Source organism: Pteronotus mesoamericanus, unplaced genomic scaffold (genome assembly GCF_021234165.1).
Source record: "Pteronotus mesoamericanus isolate MK-2021 breed Mesoamerican mustached bat unplaced genomic scaffold, CSHL_Meso_final scaffold_85, whole genome shotgun sequence".
Lineage (NCBI taxonomy): Eukaryota > Metazoa > Chordata > Mammalia > Chiroptera > Mormoopidae > Pteronotus > Pteronotus mesoamericanus.
Window position 1 is genome coordinate 42,072,790 of NW_026555329.1, and position 24,861 is coordinate 42,097,650.

Here is a 24,861-nt window from a genome sequence, read left to right on the forward strand (position 1 = left end):
AGGTGATTATGTATTTTATTTTTTTAAAGATGTTATTTACTTATTTTTAGAGAGAGGGGAAGGGAGGGAAAAAGAAAGGGAGGGAAACATCAAAGTGTGGTTGCCTCTCACGTGCCCCTCACTGGGGGACCTGCAACCCAGACGTGTACCCTGACTGGGAACCAGTGACCCTTTGGTTTTCAGGCCAGCACTCAATTCACTGAGCCACACCAGTCAGGGATGATTATACATTTTAAATAACAATTTGCTCTATTGTTTGTCTTTCTCCAGGAGATTTGGCCATTTGAATGTAAGTGTAAAACAATCCAGAGTCTTTCATTCACTTCTACTCTGAATGAGTAGGAAAGGAGAAGTTAAACGTGGGTACCCAGCTCTTTCTCCCTTATCTCCTTCACCTCACCAGGAGGTGCACATTCTGATCTGTTCCTCTGACTTCCTCATGAGGAAACCTGTACTTATTCAGCTGGAAAGATGCATCTAATTTGGGAGCCCACTATTAGGTAGTTTAACCATGGCTGCTCAGCTAAATCACAATCTCTAATCTAGCTATTATGTGTAATAAAGACAGTAAATTCAATTTCAGCTGTCTCATTTCCTCTCATAGAACTTAATTAGAGGAGAGGAGTGGAGCTATTTACTGTCCTCTTCAATCCAACACTATGACTTTGGGAGATGGTAGCTTGAGAGGGAGAGAAGACCATTAGCAATAAAGTGATTAAAGGACAGAGAAAATTATATAATAGATGGATTGTTTCAATAGATGTTGAAGTCACCTAGAATGCAGAATTTGGAATGGAGGTGATTATCAACTGGATTCAAAAATTCTTGATAGAAAGAAAGGATTGAGTATGAGCTAGACTAGTTGCTAATAGATGGCATATGATAAATCTAGTGGTATGAGCTTCCAAGGAGCCAAGTTTTGTTTTGTTTACTTTGTGAGACAGTGGTGTCTAATGTTTGGAAATGGCAATGGGAGCAAAGAGGAAACCAGCTCCATAGCCCGTACATGTATCAGGAACACAGTCAATTGGAACATTATAGGGATGAAGGCAGAATGAAAGATTAACATCCATGAAAGCTTACAGTTTGTCACTGAAGGACAAAAGACAGGGATTGCAGGCAGGGTTTAGATGAAACAGTTTTTTTGAGTAGTCATGAGTTTAGCTTCCTCAGTGTGAGAAGATGAAAGAACTTATTCCCAACTCTCTGCTCATATGTTCTGGTTGCTGACCAAACTCAAAAGCTTACAGTGAGTATTCATTTAGAGGTCACTTTAGAGGTTTAGGCCCAATGTCTGTGACTTGGGGAGGTGGTCTCACAGCCTAAAGAGGTGAGCCCTGTGGCTAAAATCTCACAAAGCAGGCTGTGTCCACGCCGACTAAGGTTATCCCACACTGAACCCCTCCCCCACTGCAGCCCACTCTCATTTATGGACCCCTACGTACTAGCTAAATTACAATACCTTCAGATGACTCTATCACTAAGAAATTGAAATACGTCTGAGAAGACTATTATCCGTCATACCAGTTGCTTTGTGATAGGTCTTAGATAAGGCTATGCTGTCCAATAGGACAGGTTTTCTATCCTAAAGGTTTCTATGCAAAGTTATAAAGGGAATTGAAGAACGCAGACCATTTGAAAGTTTAGTATCTTCTACCTTTAAACAGGAAGTGAGAATGATGTAAGGTTTATGACAAAGCAGATATATGAAAAGAAATAAAATAAAATTATTTTTCTAACAGATCTCATTTACTTTTATGAGCTCCCATTCCGTCTCAGCAGTGCCTAACTAGAAATTGATCTTGTCTCTTCCAGCTATTCTAGTCACTCCTGTTTTAAAATTTCATCTCATCCAGGTAAATATTCACTTGAAGTAAAATACTGTTTTAACCATAGCTTCCCCTCCCAAACTCTTTCCCATCCTAAGGTCTTCCTCTCACTGCCTACTGATCCTATTTCTATTTCCACAAGCTTTAGTGTTCCCATGTCTGGGCAGCCACAGAGAAAAGTATCTGTTTCCATGGGGAGCACTTGGGTTGAAATGTGAGGAACCACATAGGTCTTTATTTACATCAGATTCAATGGCTCTTGTGCACAACTGCTGCTGATGGCAGTTCTTAGTTCCTCATCCTGGATGTACTCAATGTTGGCTTTTTCTTGTGGCAGTTAGATGATCTTCAGGTACCTAGGTGGGCCCTCCTGCAGCTTTGTCACTGGCTAATCCTATGGGAACATGACCACTTTCTCCCATACTCTGCTGCCTGATGCACCTCACAGCTTTGAAGTCACTGCCCCAGCAGTATGGCTGCCTGCAGATCCCACCTCTCTGCAAATTCCAGCAAGAAGCCAACATCAGTCCTCTGCAGTGTTGAGTCAAATTCTTCAGAAAAAGACTCTGAGATAAGGATTTGGGTGCAAGTGATTTATTTAGGGGATGCTTTCAGAAAAGAAAAAGAATAATGGAGTAGGAGATAGCTAGGGGATATAGAAGATAAAGGCAAGAAAGGATGCACTTTCAGGCAGATTCTCAGGGGAGGATGGCCGCAGCCTGATCCCTCAGAAGAACTGTGGAGTATAAATGAGCCTGAGAGCTGTCTGCACCTGAGTAGGGAGGCCAGGCAGTCATAACTACGCTAAACCACCTTCGTCCACCTGTCATTGATAAGGGCCATGGGGGTGAGGTCACCAACCCCCAGATACCTGGGCTCTATGCTCCTGGAGATAAAAACTGCTCCAGGAGGCTGATGAAGTTCTCTGGAAGAATCACAGGTGCAGAGCTCTTGGAGCAAAAGCAAAGGAAAGCAGTGGTGAAGGATCCAGAGGAAACAATCCCAGGGCTGGGCAGAGCACAAAGGCTGCTACATCTACATTTAGAATCATTTTCAAACTTCAGAGAAGAATTCATTCTTTCAGGAGTCTCTGTAGAAGGCAAGGACAGCACTTAATATGTCTTAACTCAAGCAGAACTAAACAGGCAGTTCTGGTCCGTATACCTGCCCCAACCCCTTTTATCTCACAAATAGCCCGTTCACACTGCCAGCCCTGTCATCATCATCATGTCAGACCTCGGGTTTGTGTGTCTCTGTGTGTGTCCATGTACCTCTCTGCATATATACATGTGCATGTCTGAAAGCATCGGCCATGGGGGCAAGGGAAGCAGGCTCACCGTTTTTGTCTCAAATACTCAACCATTCCCATACTACCATAAAGCAGGAGAGTTTTCCTGTCTGAAGCACAACCAGCACTCACATTTCTTCATCCCGGTGTCAGCTTTTGCTGGGCAGAAACCCTGGTAAAGCTGTCACATTCCCTTTAGGCCACTGGACCTTTTCTTCTGCTGGGCATGCATCCTACTATGGCTGTCACAGACTGCCCCTGGCAGCCCCCTGCTTATTCCAGCTACAGGCTGCCTGGCTTTCTCTAGTAGTGGGTGTAAGGCTTAGAAAACTACTTGTTGAAACACCAGTTACTGTGCTCGCGCCTCTAATCAGTTGAGGCATATTCAACTATAGGTATGTTCTGAGGTAAGTGACAGGTATAGGATTTCCCAAGTCTGCTCTTCTAGTAACACCCCCTCTTCCCTGACACAAATATCATGTGCCCAAACTGTCCCCACAAGGTGGAGTCACAGAAGGACAATGGAATTGCCACTGTGCTGACAGATGTGAGAAAGACCGTATTATAAAGTTAGAACAGCATTAGCTAGGGAGTTTCCTAGGCCTCTCTCTACTCTCATCCCCAACCCTTGCCAGGCCACCAGATGAGGTCTCCGCTGCTCCAGGGAGACTCATCATAGCAGAAAGAGCAAAGCAAGGCATCAAATTCTTAACTTCCAGTCTTGGGGTAACACATGTGCCTTCTGTAACAGTAGAAAGTCATCTTTCTCATGCCTCTTTTCTTACAACTTTGGGATAAACCAGGAGAACCTAGATTCCCTGTACTGTTTCCTACTCTCTCAAGCAGGTCCAGTTGGGTTCAAACATCTAACCACCTTGTAGAGTGGTCCTGTTTCCTCTCTAGTACATGTAGGACTAACACTGTGCACTGGACCAGAGTGCTCTCTTCCCCTTTTCGTTTTGTTTTTTCAGCTTAACATTTTTGTTTTCTTAACATGATTACACATTGTCTTCCAGGATCCTCCACAATAAGATATATTGATATACCAAATTCTGAACCTACAAGAACACATATTTCTTAAAGTCATGCCCACCTCTATACCTCCACCTGTCTAAATAGGGCAATTTGACCCCAGAAGCATCCTTCCATTAGTTCAACATCTAACCATGGCTGACACTACATTCTTTTGGTCGTGCCTGGCTTGGCTTTACTGTGATTTTGTCCCTGAATCCCTCAGCAACCTTGATTCCCATAAGCAAAGTATCCAAGCACACCTGGATTTTATTTCTAGCCTTTTGAGTTTATAATGATTATGTATTAGTGGGGATAGGTTAAGTTATGCTGCAGTAAAAAACAACCCCAAATCTTAGTGACTTAGAGTGAAAAAGGTTTCTTTTTCATTCACATAAGCTATCTATTGTGACATGTTGCTATGGTTTTGCTCCATGTCATCTTCTTGCCAGAAGCAGGCTAGTGGAGCAGTCTCTACCTGAAATATTGCCAGTTGTTGCATCAGGGAAAAATGAGATATAGAGAACCACATACTGGCTCCTAAAAATTCTGCTTAGCAGCAACACACATCACTTCTGCCCATATTTCATTTGTCAATGCAAGTCACTTGGCCACTCCTGATTTCAACTGTGTAAGAATGTATGGTACTCCTGCAGACTAAGAAAGGATAGCTAAAATATTTGGCCAAGAATAATACGATCTATTAGAATCCACCTTAACTCAGGATGACATAGTTCTTGTGTAAAAAGACCCTCAGGCATCTTCATCTATTTATTGGAAAATAAATTCCATCACCCACTGAGATTTAAACCATAGTTCAGGTCATGAAATCCTGAAAGCAATTAAAGGGTATGTAATTAGCAATCCGAAGTTAAGTTGTTACTCACCCACCTTAAGTTGTTACATAGGAGTGGGGGGAGGAAGGAGATGAATCCAAGAGTCTGTTCAAGCTGCATGAATCCAAGAAGTCATACCATGGATTACCTTCTTGGCTCTGGGTACGCAACTGGGAATACTGACCCAGGGCCAACTACCTATTCCTGCAGCTAATGAACCAAAGGCCCTGAATATTACACATGAAAGCCCAGAGGCATATGAGCAAATTAAATGCTTTTTGCAGTTTACTGGCCTTGTATGCTGTCCTGACTGAGAAACAAATTAAAGGAGAAAAGAAGCTGTGACAGCAAAATAGTATTCTCCTCCAAGCTGCCGAGAAGCCTGTCTGATGCTCTGCCTGTTCTGAAGTCAGCCTTAAGTGGAATTAAAAGAATCTCATTTTCCAATAATCTCATACCAGCCTCAGCCACCCCATCCACTTCAACAGCTGCAAAATGAGCCATGGCTTCCCCAGTAGGCTGGGCTGGTTTCTGACTGCTAGCCTCGAGGGCGTCCTCACGGGGCTGGGCACTAGTGCTTACGGTTCACACCCCACTGCACAGCCTTCCTTCCCCCTGTGTTTCCCGCTGAGGGGCTGAGGATTAACAACCAAATGAGAAACATACCAACTTTATAAAAAGCTAGCATATAATCTATCATCTAAACATGAATATTTTTGAGATTGAAAAAGTTTAAGAACTAATCATATACTTTGAAATATTTATTGATTTACCTTCAACTGGTTTTATGATGTTGATAGGCTTATAAAATCCTTCTATAAAAACTTTTTAAAATAAAATATTTTCTAAGAAATAAAAGTAACATTTCTATTTATATTAAAGCACATTTTATAAAACTTCTTTATATTGATTATTTAAGCACTTGAAAAATGCAAACAAAATAATTATTCTTGGTATACATTCACCTAGTCTAATCTGTTTCTCAACCATACCTGTTTCTCTGTCACTAATATTTTTCTGAAAAATTTACTTTTAAAATGTTTTACATTTTTTAAAAAAATTGCCAGTAATCTTCAATGTGTATTTTATATTTAATAAATTTAAAATTGTTCTCACCTTCACTTGACTCTCCTCTGCATACCATAATCTATATTTTAATTGAGAAAATACTATCTTTAGAGGTACTAATATGCCAAATAAGAGCAGAACAAATTCTGCCAAAGGAAGAATATGTTTAATTCTAATTTTATATTGAAAAATGTAAACATTTCAACCCAAATATTCTCGCAGGTCTTGTCTTTTGCTTCCATTAAATGTATCTTTAAACAAAAAGTTTATTTGCATTTTTAAGTTGTAGTAATAAATACATGAAATTTACCATCTTAACCGTTTTTAAGTATAAAGTTCTGCGGTATTAAGTACATTCAGATTATTGTGACCATCATCACCACTGACCTGCAGAGCCCATTCCATCTTGCAAAACTGAAATTCCATACCCATTACACAGTAGCTTCCCATTCTCCCTTGACCCCAACCTTTGTCAACCACACTCTACTTTCTGGCTGTATACATTTGACTGCTCCGTGGTTTAGGCTTTTCTCATTTGTTTTTGCCCCCACATTGATTGCCAGAGTAAATTTTCTATAGAGGTTTAAAGTCAGCTGCCTCAAATGTTCTCTCATTGCTAGTGTGATGAAATTCAAACTCCTTCACCTAGAAGTCAGTGGTTCCTACAGCTGATTGGACACCGAAGCTCCATCTCAGATGCACTGAATCCTGGGGGTGGGGTACAGGAATCCACGTAGTATTCTCCACACAAGCCCTCCACAGTGTGACCTCAGCCCCACTTTCCATGTCCCCAAAACCCACCATACCCTGAGGCCACATAGACTATTTTTCATTTTCCTCTCATGACAGATTCGTGCAGAGTAACTTTCTGTGTGTTTTATAGTGTGTTCTTTCCTGCCTTCCTTGCCTTACTCATTCCAGACATTTCAACATCTGGCCCCAATAACATCTACATTGTGGGGTTCTTATTTTTTTCAGTGAGAAGAGGTGGTCTCTCCTCAATATGCTACAACACTTACACATTTATTATACGCATGTCCTATTTTTTCTTTTTGAGTCTTTAGGAGCACAATAACATCTCTCTTCCTTGCCTAGTTCTAAGAGAGAAATATAGGAAACATCAGATGAAAATCAAAAAATATCAGCTCCATCACTGATAGACAATACCCTGGAAGCTGAAGCTTAGGTGTGTGGTCAGGTGTCTTACAACTACAAAGTCTTGTCAAAAAGAAACTGTCTCCATCTGAGCAGAACCTGCCCTATCACATATCCTGTAAATAGAGTGGCAGAGAGCTTATGAGTAGGAGTGGAGTCGGGGGAGAGAAAGAGAAACAAAGAAATAAGTTTATTTTCCTCTTCCAAACTCTCCATTCACCCTTGGCTTGTAACCAGTGAAAGGGAAAGGAGAAGGGAGGTTAGAGAAAAGCTTAGTGTTGTCTAATGCAAACTCCTCATGAAAACATAGGAACTTCAGAAATAAATGCTTCCTTAACAGTACTGTAATTATTTTTTTACGATCATCTCACATTCTGCCTTTCCTGATTCTTAGAATCCCAGAGATGCTTTTGTTTGTTTTTGCATTGCCTGTGCCTGGTACAAAATTGAATAAATGTTTGTTAAACAAATGTTTAATTCTGAAGTGATGTTTAATACTTTATGTTTTAGAGATAGTTATAGCTCAAATTTCAAAATCAAATGGCTTCTAATAGTTTCTAATTTCCAGTGGTATTTCTAATATAATTATGTTTTATTGGTTATATCTGTACATTATATACAAGTGTTATTTGTTATAGAATTTTCTTTCCTAAATAGCTAAGTCTTCCATTTATTTTTAGTTGCTTTCTTAATTTAAATTCAAACAGGACAAAAGCCAGCATCTATTTGCAGTGTACACAACTTAAGAATCACTTCTAGCCCTGGCTGGTGTGGCTCAGTGGATTGAGTGCTGGCCTGCGAACCAAAATGTCACCAGTTCAATCCCCACTCAAGGCACCTTCCTGGGTTGCGGGCCAGGTCAGGTCCCTGGTAGGGGGCATGTGAGAGGCAACCACGTATTGATGTTTCTCTCCCTGTCTTTCTCCCTTCCTTCCCTTCCGTCTAAAATAAATAAATAAAATCTTTTAAAAAATCATTTCTGAATGTTGGCCTGTTTCTGCAATAAGAATGACCTTGTGTGGCACCACTTAGCTAGACTGATTGGAACCAGATGAGAAGCATATGATCCCGATTTCCAAAATCCTTCTTCACATAGGAGAGGGGCTGGCAGGTGACAGCTGAAATATATCCTTCTGTGTTGGGAACCATCTCACCTGGTTTCAGGGACTGTAACCTTGCGGACAGGTGAGAGGGCCTCAAGGCTGGAGCTGAGCAAGGAGGCCTTGAGAAAATAGGCTGCTGAGGAGACAAGACCTGTCCTCCTGGCAGGGGCACAGCCCCTGCGTCCCTCATATCACCCTGCTTGGCCCTGGAGGACGGCTGGTTAGTCAATGATGGGTAAGATCCCTCGATGGCCGGGGCAACCTAAGATAAGCACAGCCACATGGGCATCAGGGAAGGACTTGGAGGACACAGAGAAGGGGAAAAAGACCCTCACTTCTTGGCTTTGATATGGCCAGAGTCCTCATTCTATCTGAAAGAAGTCTTCCTATCTCTTGGTTGCTCTGCAACACCGCCCCCACCCCCCTACTGTGCCCCCCTGCCCACCGCCTCAGCCTGGCTCAGGCTTGAAACAATACTGAAGGCAGGTACAGCCCTGAACTGGATAGGGTGGTCCCAGGGACAATTAGGCCTGGAAAAGGAATGCATTAATTCCTATGAAATTACTTTGCTAAGAATGCCCTAAGTTAATGAGTACTGACATTTGGGGCTGAGCATAGAATGTGATCAGTTTCCCAAGTTTCAGGGCTGAGTAGGCACCACCCTGACCTGAGGCAAATCTCTTGTGTTCCTTCAATTGTCATCTATGATCTCTATTTGTTTTCTGTAAACATAGCCTTTTGACATTGATTGATGAGATTTACATCCCTGCTGTATACCCCTGCTCATATGGTTCTCAATAAAAGCCACTTCAAGAGAAGGGCTGGAGGACCTTCTCCACTAAAGGGAAGTGCCACTCTCTTCCTCTGGCAGACCAAGAAAAGTGTCTGGGACAACGTGTCTGGTTGTCATCCGTGACAACCTGGAAGGTACTCTGCGAGACAGAGTCTGCTCTCCTCCTCAGCTGGCACCCAAACAGGGACCCTCAGATCCAGAGTCCCGTGCCACCTCACTTCTGCATAGAAGAAAACTATCCCTAAGGCAGATCATAGCTACACCTGCCAAGTCAAACTGTGGAGTAGTTGGATTTTGGTAAAGTCAGGGAGATGCTAAAACCAACCACAGGCACTGGAGAGTGAAGTAGAAAGCAAAAGCATTGAAACCAGAGGCCCTGGGGTTGGAACTTGAGCAAGCACAAGGAGCACAGTTTCATCTTCTCAGGGCAGGGGGCGGGGAGCGGGGGGTTAATATCACTTCTACAGAGTTGGCCATGAGTACTTAGTGAGGCCAGGTGTGGCCAGCAGGGGAGCAGCCACCAGTCACTGCCACTTGTATGTTAGGCTAACAGCACATCTGCGTGATGGACATCACCCTGCTTCTCTGTCAGCTCTGTGGACACAGGAGTGGACATTTCATCTGAGTAAATGTGTTTTTGTCAGAATCTCTGAGGTGTGGCCCTGTTGTTCAATGGTTGATTTTTTTTTTCATTTGTGAAAACGCCCTTGGAGACTTTTATCACATTACTATGGTTGTGCTAGTTACCCTTTTTGCTTGAACACAAGCTGTGAGTTTCAATGCTCACCTGGTCTACTTGGCTAACAGGATGACTTTTTTGCCACTTATAAATGGCTGACATTTAAATCTTAGCAGTAACTGTTGAAATACTTCCAGGTAAATTTTTGAAAATTGATTGAAATCCATTTTTTCCTGAAGGGAATAATAAGAAACTACAAAGAGTGTTCACATTTGGGTGATAGGCACATGGGGGAGAGGAGGTGTGGCAGACTGCCTCTAAAATGACCCCTCTTCCCAGGATTCAGACTCCTGCACAATCCCCTCCTCCTCACTATAGGCTATACTTATTGACTTGCCTCTAATGAATAGAATTCAGCAGAAGTGATGGATCTCACTTCCAAACTTAGGTTATAGAAAGACTGTGGCTTCTACCTTGGGTTTTTATTTTGACTTCTCTTGTCTGGTTGCTGTGTTATGAGCTGCCCTGTGCACAGGCTCACGTGGCAGGGAACTGAGGGGCCCGCATCCAACAGCCCCGTGAGGAACTGAGGCCCTCAATCCTTTGCCTGTGAAGGACCAGATCCTACCAACAACCGAGCAAGTGAGCTTGGAAGGAGATCTTCCCCTAGTGGAGCATTTAGATGAGACATAAGTCCCAGTCAACACTTTGACTGCACCTCATGAGAGACCTTGAGCCAGAGACAGCCAGCTAAGTAGTGCCTAGATTTCTGACCCAAATAAACTGAGGTGGTAAATGCTTTGGTTTGAAAGCTGCTATGTTTGAGGTAATCCCTTATACAGCAAATAGTACAGGAAAAGAAAATAGAAGAGTATAAGAAAGAGCTTTTACCTTTTATTTTATGCCTTTGTCAGGCAAAATGATTCCTGGTACTTTAAACAATGTGACTGCCAGTTTGCCTGGGAAAGATGGGTCCCCATCTCCTGCAGGGAATATTCTTGCATAGAGAAGTGGGCTCTTTAAGTTGCTTACTGTTTTGGATTATAAAACTCCTAACAAGGACATGGCTCCTGGCTACAAGCCTCTAGTGTTCCTGGGTAAGGAGATTTAACTGCCTTGTTCCCGTCAAAGATACTGCTTCTATCCATAAAGTCCCTTAATGGTCTCTCGATGTAACTCCAGCATTGTCACTTTCTTTCGTTTCTTGGCCTCAGGAAATTCCAGTAGCCTTCTATGCTGTATGAATTTTCTGCCTGTATATATACATTATTTTTATTTTTTAAAATACTGTAAATAGGTATTATTTAGTGGATAGATATGGCAATTCTGCAAACTGGCTCACTCAAGGCAAACTCCAACACCCTCTATTGCCTTTCTTTATGGTAGAAGCTGGAAATTAAAAAAATAAAAGGTGTAAACCTACATTTCCCAGACTCTTTTGAAGCTGGGGATCCATATGTGACCTGGCTTTCACCAAGCACACATGCGTCTTGTGTAAAACTGAGGAAGAGGGAAATTCATAGTTTGAGATGATGTGATGTCCTGGCAAATCTGTGGGTAGAGATGCCTATTATTCTATATTAACTGTGGCAGAGGTTCTGCTCTGGGTGTAGCTTAGACTCAAACCCTTAATATCAGAAGTGCCAATTGACAGGGTGTGGTGACAATGGAGTTTCCAAAAGAGCAGTTCTGTAGGGCGTTGTTTTTGCTTACATCTGTTCCTGTTGGGGCTACATCCATGAAAAGGATTGAACTCACTTTAACACTCCTCTCTCCTCTTCCTCTTCTCCTTCCAAAATTTTATTGTTAAATTATGTTTAATTTTTCTTTTGGCATGTTCAAACTTTAATTAATATACATAAAACTTTACTTTTCTGGTTTAGGGGTTCAGTCACCTTTATCTTGACTTCTTTAACCTCTCCCTAAAACTCTACCCTTTTCTCCAACTTTCTTCCACTTTACTTCACTAAAACACTTCTGAGAGTGAAAGAAGGCATTATAATAATTATACTGGGACAATAAGTATAGTCAAATAAATCTTTGGTCATGCCATGTGAGTAGGATTATATTCCTGCCAGATCTCTCCACCTGACTAGGAAATTTCCTTCCAAGTTTCTACTAGTAAAAATATAATATCAAAATTAAATGATATAATTTTTCCCTCACTAAGTTAAAATACATAGAAAAATATAGAAAGGACCTATGCAAAAATGTTAGCATTGGCTACTCCAGGTAGTGTGGTGATGGGCAATTTTTATTTCTTGTTTCTCTACATTTTCCAAGAATTCCCAAATTATTCCACTATGTGTGACTTATTTTTAAGCTGGAAAACAGAACCTGTTGGGAAATAAAAATAAAGCAAAACCTTCCTTATAACTCATCTAAATGAACAACAAATTTTAGCTAGTATTTCAGAAAACTTTGTATATTCAGAAACCAAGATCATTTATATTTGACCAAGTTGAATGAGGAGTTGCCATGTAGTGCCACTATTTAAGAGCCTGTTGCAGGTCATGAGGATAAAGGAAGCAAGAAATTTTTTGGAGGTCTTACTAAGGACCTCCAATTTGGAGGATAGAAGTAACTATCTGGGACGCCAAGAGAGAAGATGGGGCCAATTTCTCACTACCTAATGACATTAGATTATTTAAGGGCCCTGATCCATGGTTGGCTGAACTACTTTTCACTATGTTTGTGAGAAATTCTGTGAGATATTCTCAGATCTGTCAGAAGAATACTTGAGGACAAAGTTATCAGATTGCGTAGTTTCATTCCCAATCTATCAATCGTCTTAGGAACTGGACCTAGCATGGGTCTACCAAGGTGTGAGAAACCTAGAAGGTCTCAACAAACCTAGGAGATCCAGTATGTAGATAATTTGGTGTTACTGCCTACAGTACAGGACAAGCAAGTGAAACAGAAACTCATGTTTACTTGAAGATGCTTTCTGAAAAAAAAAAAAAATTCTCTAAGTGAAGGAAGATGGTGATCTTCAGTTCAAAAATAAAATTTATAATGGGCAGTCAAGGCCATGACATATTCTGGTGAATTTGCTAAACTACAAAGTTAAAGACAGCCTTATAAATAAATACTCATGTCACCCTATTACGTGTACAACTGAAGATGAACTTAGACATCTAGGTAGCATTAAGTACTAATAGATCTCAGAGCAGTGCTACTCAGTTGTGGTCTGCAGACTGGCAGCTTCAGCATCACCTGGCATATTCTTAAAACATCAAATCCTAGAGCCCAATCCTGTACATATTGATTTCAATTCTCTGAGGTTGGGGCCAATAAACATTTTAATTAGTCTTCCAGGTGATTCTGGTGCATGCTAAAGTTTGAGAAGCTCTGCTTCAGAGTTGTGTTTTTGTTTTGTTTTTTTTAATAAACATGATGCAACCCATGAATTCTGAACCATGATCTGTTGTCATTTACATGAAAAGGTAACGGACAGCTATCTCTTCTATGTATAGACTCAGGAAATATATTTCTCATGAGCTTTTGAAACAGGGGAATTGGATGAAGAAAATCAGTTTCACAGTTGCTGTAAGAGCTAAGCTAATAAGGGCCAACAAGACCCTACAAGATTAGCAACAGCAAGTCTCTCAGCTGCAGGACAAAGGAGCTCAGGAGCCAGAAGTACCTGAAGGAAGCTGACCTATCCAGCAGGAATGGAGATATTGTTTGAGACACAGAGGGAGTTGGTACTTGAGATGCTATCTGAGATGGACAGGACCAGGGAGAAATATCCTGCTTCACCTTTCCTCCATCATTCCAATTTCTTACCCTCCTCTCCCATTGGCCAAACCTTGCTGAGAACCAGCTGACTCAATGACCTAGGAAAATATCCTGCAGAGGCAAGTCCCTCTGTGATTCAGAGCAAATAGAAGGGTGAAGAAGGAATATGTGGGTAGCCAGCACAGGACTCATGCAAAATCTTAACCCAGTCTATCCAATGATAAATCAAAATAACTAACAAACACAAAAGTTGTGTGAAAAGACTGCAACAGGGTCATCTCCATGGACTTTACAACCTGTGCAGCTGCATGGGGGACTCATACTTCAAAGGAGCCCATGTGGTTAAACACTCTGCTGTTGCCATCTTAACATTCTTATTTTTGAACAAAGAGTCCTCGATTTTCATTTCTCACTGGACTCTACAAATTATGTAGCCAGTCCTGGCTAACAGTAAACATCAAATGACTTAAATATAGATTAATTATGTTTGTATTACAGAGTGTAGGTGTTACATCTATTTACAGAAAAGCCCCATAATATTTAAGATAATGGCAATGATAGACAAAAGTCCTAATATATCCTGACAAAAAATTAGAGTTGATATCAGAAGGAAGTTGAAATGGGTTAATTCCCTAACCTTCCATAGAAGTAAATAGGTTTTGTTTTGCTTATAAGGTTAGATGAAATTGACTTGAAATATCCACATTTAATTTTGTTAAAACTGAAATAAGATCATTCTTAGTAACTTTCAAATTATCATAGAGAGACAGTTAAGATGAACTCAGAGAAAATATAGGCCACATAGCAAAAACAGGAAATAAGAAAGCACACTCACAAAAGCTACAGTGAAAATGTCTACAGTAATAATACAGATAAGTGTTTTTTTTTACTCATGTATTAGATCACAAAATTAAACTGATGAATTAATATATTTACAAGATACAATTTGAACAGCAGGTCAATATTTATTAATGTCTACAAGAGATAGTTTTCAAACAAGAGCTAACAAAACCTTAAATAAAAAGATGGTCAGAAGAGATCCAATATAGCAGAGGAGTAAGTGGAAGCTACACTTACCTCCTCCCAGGACAAATCTGGAAGAACAACTAAACTGTAGAGAAATCACCCTGAATAATCAATAGAACAGTAGCTAGAGAGAAGCCTTATAACCAAGGACAGGCAGAATAAACCACTTCACCACAATGAGACTGGTAGGGAGTGCAGAGAAGGCACAAGAGGGCTGGCTGGGCTCTCACAGGCAACAGCTGAAGTTCCGGAGTGATATTTTAGCAGCCAGGGGGTTCTGCTGAGACGCGTTGGGTCTAAACACCAAGCTGGGCTCCCCAGTCTAAGGCACCAGAGCTGGAAAAGAACTCAGATAACATCCAACTGTGAAAAGCAGCACAGTTTCCTCCTTCCAGGGAGAGACAACTGTATATGCAGAGAGCCTCTTAAAGGTCCAATGCACAAAATTTCATTTGCAACCACTTACCTAGGGCTCCAGGTGAGGAAAGGCAGAGTGAACTAGAGATGCTTGAGGAAAGTCTTGGGTGGTGGCCCTGGAGAGAGAACTGAAGGAACAGCAGCCAGGATCACTGTTCTGAGTCATTCCCCATACTGCAGAAGCCATCTTTCTCAGGCAGAGTACTCCCCTCCAAGCTACGTCAGCTTGAGGGGAAGCAATAGCCCTGTCCTCAGGAATTACTCTGACCCACCCTGTAGTTCTTAAACCCAGATGCTGATTACAGTTTAAGGCTATATCACTGATCAGTTTAATAACTAAGGTTGAAAATACAAAGGAATAGCCAAAATGGGAAGACAAAGAAACAGACCCCAAATGAAAGAACAAGAAAATTCTCTAGAAGAAGAATTAGATGAAAAGGAGGCAATTTATCAGATAGAGAGATTAGAATAGTGATTATAAAGATATTCAATAGCATTAAATAGAAACCATAAATAAGGACCAGTCAGAAATAAAGAGTGCACTATCTGAAAGAAATAATACACTGGAAGGAAAAAACGGTAGGTTAGATGAAACAGTGGATTAAATCAATGATGTGGGAGACAAGGTAGGAAAAAATCACTCAGGCAGAGCAGCAAAAAGAAAAAATAAATTTAAAACAATGAGGAGAGCTTAAGAAACATTTTGGACAACATGAAGTGTAACAACATCTGCTTCATGGGAATACCAGGAGAAGAGAGCAAGCAAGGGATTAAGAATTTATTTGAAGAAATTATGAATGAAAACTTCTCTAATCTGGTCAAAGAAAAGGACACACAAGTCCAGGAAGTTCAGAGTCCCAAACAAGTTGGACCCAAAGTGGCCTACACTAAGATACATTATTAAAATGACAAGATTTAAAGACAAGGATAGAATCCTAAAAGCCACAAGAGAAAAGCAGGTAGTTACATACAAGGGAACACCAACAAGACTGTCACCTGATTATTGAATAGAAACACTACAGGCCAGAAGGGAGTGGTGTTTAATATTCAAGATGATGAAATGCAAGGACCTACCACTATGACTACTTGACAAGGCTATCGTTTAAAATTGAAGGAGAAATAAGGCCCTTCTCAGACGAGAAGGAGCTAAAGGAGTTTGTTAACACCAAAACAGAACTGCAACAAATGTTAAAGGGCTTACTTTAAGAAGAAGAAAATGAGAAAGGAAAAAAAAACCCAGAAGAAAATAGTCTAACAATAAAATGGCACCAAATACATATCTATCAATAATCACCTTAAGTATATATGGCTTATATGCTCCAACCAAAAGACATAGGGTAGCTGAATGGATAAGGAAATAAGACTCATATATATGCTGCCTCCAAGAGACCCATATAAGATAGAAAGATACACACAAACTAAAAGTAAAGGGGTGAAAAAAGATATTTCATGCAAAAGGAAAGGAAACAAAAGCTGGGGTAGCAGTACTTATTCCAACAATGTAGACTTTACAACCAAGGCTATACTAAGAGACAAAGAAGGACACTAAATAATGATAAAAGGACTAGTTTTAGATCCAACAATAGGATCTAAAACTAGTAAACATTTATGCACCCAAAATAGAGGCACCTAAATATGTGAAACAAATCTTGAAGGACATAAAGGGAAAGATTGACAGAAATATAGTCAGGATTTCAACACCCCATTGACTTTCATGGGTAGATCTTCCAGACAGAAAATCAACAAGGAGACAGCAGCCTTGAGCAACACACTGGATCTTAATGGATATCTTCAGAGCATTTCACCCCAAAACAGCATAATATACATACTTTTGAGGTCCACATGAAATGTTTTCTCGGATATACCACATGTTAAGATACAAAGCAAGTCTCAGTAAATTTAAGAAGATTGAAACATATCAAGCATCTTCTCTGACCACAATGCTATAAAACTAGAAATCAATCACCTGAAGAAAACTGAAGAACACATAAAGACATGGAAACTGAATAACATGTCACTAAACAATGAATGGATCAACAATGAGATCAAAGAAGAAATTATGAGACACCTTGAACAAATGAAATGCAGAACAACAATCCAAAACCTGTTGGATGCCGGGAAGCAATCCTAAGAGAAAAAATAACATTACAGGCCTATCTCAAAAAAAAAAAAAAAAAAAAAAAAAAAAAAAGCTCAAATAATCTAACTTCAAACTTAAAATAACTGGAAAGAGAATAACAAACAAAGCCCTAAGTGAGTAGGGAAGGAAATAATAAAGATTAGAGCAGAAATAAATGAAATAGAGTCTTAAAAAACAATACAAAAGATCAATGAATCCAAGAGCTGATCCTTTGAAAAGATAAGCAAGACTGACAAACCTTTAACCAGACTCATCAAGAAAAAAAGAGAAGGACCCAAAGAAATAATATCAGAAATGAAGGAGGAGAAACAACAACTGACACCAGAGGAAGACAAAGGATTATAAGAAAACATTATGAACAACTGTATGCCAAGAAACTGGGCAACCTGGACAAGATGGATAAATTCCTAGAAACATACAGTCTTCCAAAACTAAATTAGGAAGAATTAGAGAATCTTAATAGACAGATTACACCTAGTGAAACTGAAGCAGAAATAAAAAACTCCCAACAAACAAAAGCCCTGGACCAGATGCTTCACAGGTAAATTTTACCAAACATTCTGAGAAGAACTAACACTTCTATTTCTCAAACAATTTCATAAAATTCAAGGGGAGAGAAAGCTCCCAAACTCATTTTACAATTGCCCACATTCTCCTAATTCCAAAACCAGATAAAGACACTACAAAGAAAAAGAAAAGTATAGGCCAATATCTCTGATGAACATAGATGCTAAAATCCTCAACAAAATATTAGCAAACCAAATATAGCAATGCATCAAAAAGATCATACACCATGATCAAATGGGATTTATTCTGGGAATTCCTCCCTACAGCATCCTACTCCCTCTCCCCTTAGTTTATATCCATGGTCATACATATAAGTTCTTCAGCTTCTTTATTTCCTATACTATTCTTAACTTTCCCCTGTCTATTTTGTACCTACTATTTATGTTGCTTATTCCCTGTACATTTTCCCCTATTCTTCCCTCTCCTCCTCCCCTCTGATCTCCATTTCTATGATTCTGTTCCTTTCAAGTTGTTTTCTTAGTTTGCTTTTCTTGTTTGTTTGTTTTTTTAAATTCAGTTGTTGATAGTTGTGAGTTTGTTGTCATTTTATTATTCATAGTTTTTGATCTTCTTCTTTGTCTTCTTAGATAAATCCCTTTAACATTTCATATAATAAGGGCTTGGTTGTGATGAACTCCTCTAACTTGACCTTATCTGGGAAGCACTTTATCTGACCTTCCATTCTAAATGATAGCTTTGCTGGATAGAGTAATCTTGGTTGTAGGTCCTTGTCTTTCATGACTTCGAATACTTCTTGCCAGCAAAAGAATGGTACAACATTCACAAATCAATGAATGTAATTCACCATATAAACAAAATGAGGGATAAAACCATGTGATCATGTCAATAGATGCAGATAAAACATCTGATAAAATCCAGCACCCATTTATGATAGAAAACTCAGCAAAGTGGGTTTAGAGGGAAATACCTGAACAAAATAAAAGCCATATATAACAAACCCACTGCCAGCATCATATTCAATGGGCAAAACCAGCAAGTGTTCTCCTTAAAATCAGGAACAAGACAAGGATGTCCACTTTCACCTCTTTTATACAATATAGTACTGGAAGGCCTAGCCACAACAATCAGACAAGAAGAAAAAATAAAAAGCATCCAAATTGGAAAGGAAGAAGTAACGCTGTTATTTGCAGATGACATGATACTGTACCCCAAAGATTCCATCAAGAAACTACTGGAACTGATAAATGAATTCAGCAACGTAGCAGAATACAAAATTAATATCCAGAAATCAGTTTTATTTTTATATGCCAATAATGAACTATCAGAAAAGGAAAATAAGAAAATAATTCCATTCACAATTGCTACAAAAAGTAAAACAGCTAGGAATAAACCTAATCAAGGATGTAAAAGACCTACATTCAGAAAATTATAAGATGTTGAAGAAAGAATTTGAAGAATATACAAATAAGTGGAGCACATACTGTTTTCACTGATAGGAAGACTTAACATCATTAAAATGTGCATACTACCCAAAGCAATCTATAGATTCAACACAATTCCTGTTAAAATTCCAATGCCATATTTCACTGGTCTAGAACAAATATTTCAGAAATTTACATGGAACCACAATAGGCCCTGCATAGCAACAGTGATACAGAAAAAGAACAACAAAGTTGGAGGAATTGTGCTACCTAATATCAAACTATACTACAAGGCCATAATAATGAAAACAGCATAGTACTGGCATAAAAGCAGACACATACATAGATCAATGGAACAGAATGTAGACCCCAGAAATAAACCCACATCTTGATAGTCAATTAATATTTAAATGACAGAGGGAGCAAGTGCATACAATAAACTAAAGACAGTTTATTCAATAAATGGTGTTGGGAAGATTAGGCAGAGTATGTGCAGAAAAATGAAACTAGACCACCTTCTTACACCACACATAAGAATAAATTCAAAATGGATCAAAGACTTAAATGTTACACCTGAAACCATAAAAATTGTAGAAGAAATTATAGGGAGAAAAATCTCAGACATTTCTCATAGCAATATTTTATCAGATATATCCTCCCAGGCAAAATAAACAAATGAGACTACATCAAACTAAAACGTTTTTGCACAGCAAAGGAAATCATCAACAAAATAAAAAGACAACCTATAGAATGGGAGAATATATTTGCTGATACATCTGATAAGGGGTTAATATCAAAATTTATAAAGTACTTACAAAACTCAACACCAAAAAAACAAACAACCCAATTAAAAAATGGGCAAAGTACCTGAGTAGGCACTTCTCCAAAGATCTCATACATATAGCCAATAGACATATGAAAAGAACGTCAATGTCAATCTTCAGAGAAATGCAAATTAAAACCAAAATGAGATACTATCTCACACCTGTTGGAAGGGCAATCATCAATAAATCAACAAACAACAAGTGCTGGTAAGGATGTGGAGAAAGGGGAACCCTCTTGCACTACTGGAGGGAATACAGACTGGTGCAACCACTGCAGAAAGCAAATACCTCAAAAAATTAGAAATGGATCAGCTTTTTGACCCAGCAATCCCACTTCTGGGACTATATCTAGAGGAACCCAAAGCACTAATTCAAAAGAACATATGCCCCTCTGTGTTCATCGCAGCATTATTTACAATTGTGAAGATATGGAAGCCTAAGTGTCCATCAGTAGATGAATGGATAAAGCAGCTCTAGGACAACATACACAATGAAATGCTACTCAGCTGTAAAAAATAAGAAAATTTTACCCTTTGTGATGGCATGGATGGAACTGGAGAACATTATACTAAGTGAAATAAGCCAGCCAGAAAAAGACAAATAACATATGCTTTCACTCATGTGGAATATAATGAACACACTGAACTAACACGGAAAATGAGGACAGACTCATAGGGGGAGAGCTTGAAGACAGCTGGTGGGGGAGGTTAGAGAGTTGGGAGATTGAACAAAAAGGAAAAAGGACTCGGAGACATGGACAACAGTGTGGTGATAGCTGGGGGAGGGGGATGTAAGGGAACTAAATGGTAATGGAAAAGAATAAAATAAAGATTAAATTTTAAAAAATAAATTAATAAAATACAAAAATAAAATAAATAAAAAACATTGGCAATGTGTGTTAGGGAAATACAAACAAAAGGAAATATAAGTCACACTGCTAGCAGGTTAAATTAAGCAAAGAACATTAAACACGCCTAAGAGTGTCACTTTACATGGATGATGGGTAAAGGAATTCATAATATGTTCCTAATTTCCATAAATGCATAGCATCAAAATATCATGCAAACAAGTCTTTCTTTAAAAAATATATACATGTTCTGGTGAGTGTTTCAGTTGGTTTGAGCATCATTCAATGCACCAAAACATTACAGGTTCAATTCCCTGTTAGGTCACAGACCTAGATTGTGGGTTCAATTCACAGTGGGGACACATGTGGGAGACAATCTGTCAATGTTTCTCTCTCACACAGATGTTTCTCTCTCTCTCTCTCTCTCTCACCCATTCCCCTCTTTCTAAAAGAATCAATAAACATATCTTTGAGTGAGGATGTATGTACACACACACACACACACAAAAATTATACTTAGGTATTAAAACTGGAATTTATTTATTAAAAATTGCATTTTTATTTTTACATGTTTAAACTTCAGTCATCTTCAATGTACTCTCCATTTAATGCAATACACCTATCGAGATTTTTTTTCCGCTGCTCAAAACAGGTTTTGAACATATTGATTTTGATGTCTTTTAGTGCTTCTGCTGGTTTTTTTTGTTTCACCTCTTCCACATTGGGAAAGCATTTCCCTTTGAGGACTTTTCTTCATCGGGGAAACAAACAAAAAAAATGTCGCTCAAGGCTCCATCAGGTGAATAGGGAAAGTGGGGCATGGGGTTCTTGCTATTTTTGGTCAAAAACTGCTGAACACTCAGCATAGTGTGGCCAGGTGTACTCATAAATCACCCATCATGAAATGGGCTAATGTATTGAAATACCTAGTCTTCAAAAAAATTTACTGAATCTCAACACAGCTTTTCAGAACACCAGCTGGTAAACTGATACAGGTAGATCCTAGAACACTCACCTAGTAAAGGAAGCCTGTACTATAAGGGACCCACTCTCCAGAAGATAGTTCCATTTTGGAGGTGTCCTGCCTCATATATATTCATAATAAAGTTTACAAAAATGTAATGTGCCAAAGATGGACAACACTTTAACTTACAAAGGGAATTCTATTCCAAAGGACCTAAATAATGTTAAGATTCCTAGTTACACCTTACCTTCCAGATCAGCACCATCCGTTACAATAGCTACTAATTAACCTATGAGTACTTTTGAGGGCTTGAAAATTGGGCTGGCCTGAAGTGAGATACTAGAAGTGTAAAAAGAAATAACAGCTAAGTCTTAACATTAAAAACAAGAAATCACCTATCAATAATATTCAGTGTTTATTAAATACTGAAATGATATTTTGAATACATTGTGTTAGATATTATTAAATTTATTTTCTACCTTTTGCTCTTTTTAATGAAGCTACTAGAAAATTTAAATTACCTATGTGGCTTGTATTATATTCCATTAGACATTGCTCTTCTATATAACCATCTTTATTAATAAAATTTTGATTTAATTCATTTGGTTTCTTTATTTTTGCTTTATCTTTAATTTTTTCTTGTTTATTCTATTACAGTTGTCCCAATCTTTTCACCCTTTGTCCTCCTCTGCTCAGCCCACCACCTGCTTGCGCAGTCAGTCCCCTCACTGCTGTCCACGTCCATGGGTCCCTCATACATGTTCTTTGACTAATCCCTTCCCTTTCTTTCCACCATTTCTTCCCCTCCCCCCTTCCTCTGGCAGCTATCAGACTGTTCCCTGTTTCCATGACTCTGGTTCTGTTTTGCTCATTAGTTTATATTGTTCATTAGACTTCTCTTATAAATGAGATCATATGGTATTTGTTTTTCATTTAGCATAACAGTCTCCAGTTCCAACCATGCTGTTGCAAAATGTAGGAATTCCTTCTTTCTTTCTGCTGCATAGTATTCCATTGTGTAAATGTACCACAGTTTTTTAATCCACTCATCTACTGATGAGCACATAGCCAGTTCCAGCACTTGGCTATTGTAAATAACACTGTTATGAACATAGGAGTGCATAAGTTCTTTTGAATTGGTATTTTAGAACTCTTATAGTATATTCCTAGCAATGGAATTGCTGGGCCAAAAGGCATTTTCATTTTTAATTTCTTGAGGAAATTCATACTGTTTTTCACAGTGTCTGCACCAGCCTGCATTCCCACCAACAGTGCACTAGTGTTCCCTTTTCTCCACATCCTCATCAGCACTTGTTTGTTGATTTATTAATGATGGCCATTCTTACAGGTGTGAGGTGATAACTCATTGCGGTTTTAATTTGCATTTCTCTGATGGCTAGAGATGTTGGGCATTATTTCATATGTCTATGGACCATCTATATGTCTTCTTTGGAGAGAGAGAAGTGCTTATTCAGGTCCTTTCCTCATTTTTTAATTGTATTGTTTTTCTTCTTGGTGTTGAGTAATATGAGTTCTTTATATATTTTGAAGATTCAATTTTTGTCCAGTGTATCATTGGCAAATATGTTCTCCCATATAGTCATTTCCCTTTCCATTTTGATGATAGTTTCTTTAGCTGAGCTGAAGATTTTTAATGTGATGTAATCCAATTTGTTCAATTTGTTTACTGTTTTCCTTTATTTCCCTTGTCCTAGGAGATATATGGGCAAAAATATTGCTATGAGGGACATCTGAAATTTTACTGCCTGTTTTCTGCTAGGACTTTTAAGGTATCATGGCGTATATTTTAAGAGTGGATATGGTATCATGGCTTATATTGAAGTCCATATCATGGCTTATATTTTATCCATTTTGTGTTTATTATGGTTATGGTGTAAATTGGTGGTTTAGGTTCCTTTCTTTTTCTTTTTTTTTTTTTGCATGTACCAGTCCAGTTCTCCCAACACCATTTATTGAAAGGTTATTTTTCTCTGTTATATGCTCATGTCTCCATTGTCAAATATTAATTGACCATAGAAACATGGATTTATTTCTGGGCTCTCTATCCTGTTCCATTGATATATGTATGCATCTGTTCTTATGACAGTAATAGGCTGTTTTGATTACAGTGGCCTTGTAGTGTAGTTTGATATCGGATATTTTGATCCCTCCAACTTTGCTCTTTTTTCTCAATATTGCTGAAGCTATTCAGGGTCTTTCTGTTTCCATATACATTTTTGAAGTATTTGTCCTAGATCTGTGAAGTATGCCAATGGTATTTTAATAGGAATTGCATAGAATCTATAGATTGCTTTGGACAGTATAGATATTTTAATGATGTTAATCTTTCCAATCCATGAGCAGGGTATATGCTTCCATTTATTTATTTCTTCTTTGATTTCTTTCTTCAGTGTTCTATAGTTTGCTGAGTACAGGTCTTTTGCCTCCTTGGTTAAATTTATTCCTAAGTACTTGTTTTGTTACTATAGTATATGGGATTTTTAAACTTTCTCTTTCTGATAGTTCATTGTTGGTGTATAAAAATGCCATTGATTTATGAATATTGACTCTGTATCCTGCTACTTTGCTGAATTCACTTATTAGGTCAAGTAGATTTTTGTGGAGCCTATAGGGTTTCCTATGTACACTATCACGTCATCTGCAAATAATGACAACTTTACTTCATCCTTTCCAATTTGTATGCTTTTTATTTCTTCTTCTTGTCTGACTGCTATGGATAGGATCTCCAGTACTATGTTGAATAAGAGTGGTAAGTGGACATACTTGTTCCTGATCTTAAGGGAAACACTTTTAGCTTTTGCCCATTGAGTATGATGTTGGCAGTAGGTTTTTTGTGTGTGGCCTTAATTATGTTGAGGTATGCTCCTTCTATTCCCTCTTTGCTGAGTGTTTTTATCATAAATGGGTGCTGGAATTTATCAAATGGTTTTCTGCATCTATTGATATTGTCATGTGATTTTTGTCTTTCATTTTATTTATGTGATGTACCACATTTATTGGTGCAAATATTGTATAATTCTAGCATCCCTGGCATAAATCCCACTTGATCATGGTGTATGACCTTCTTAATGTATTGCTGGATCACATTTGCTAGTATTTTTGTTGAGGATTTTAGCATTTATGTTCATTAAAGATACTGGCCTGTATTTTTCTTTATTTGTTGTGTCTTT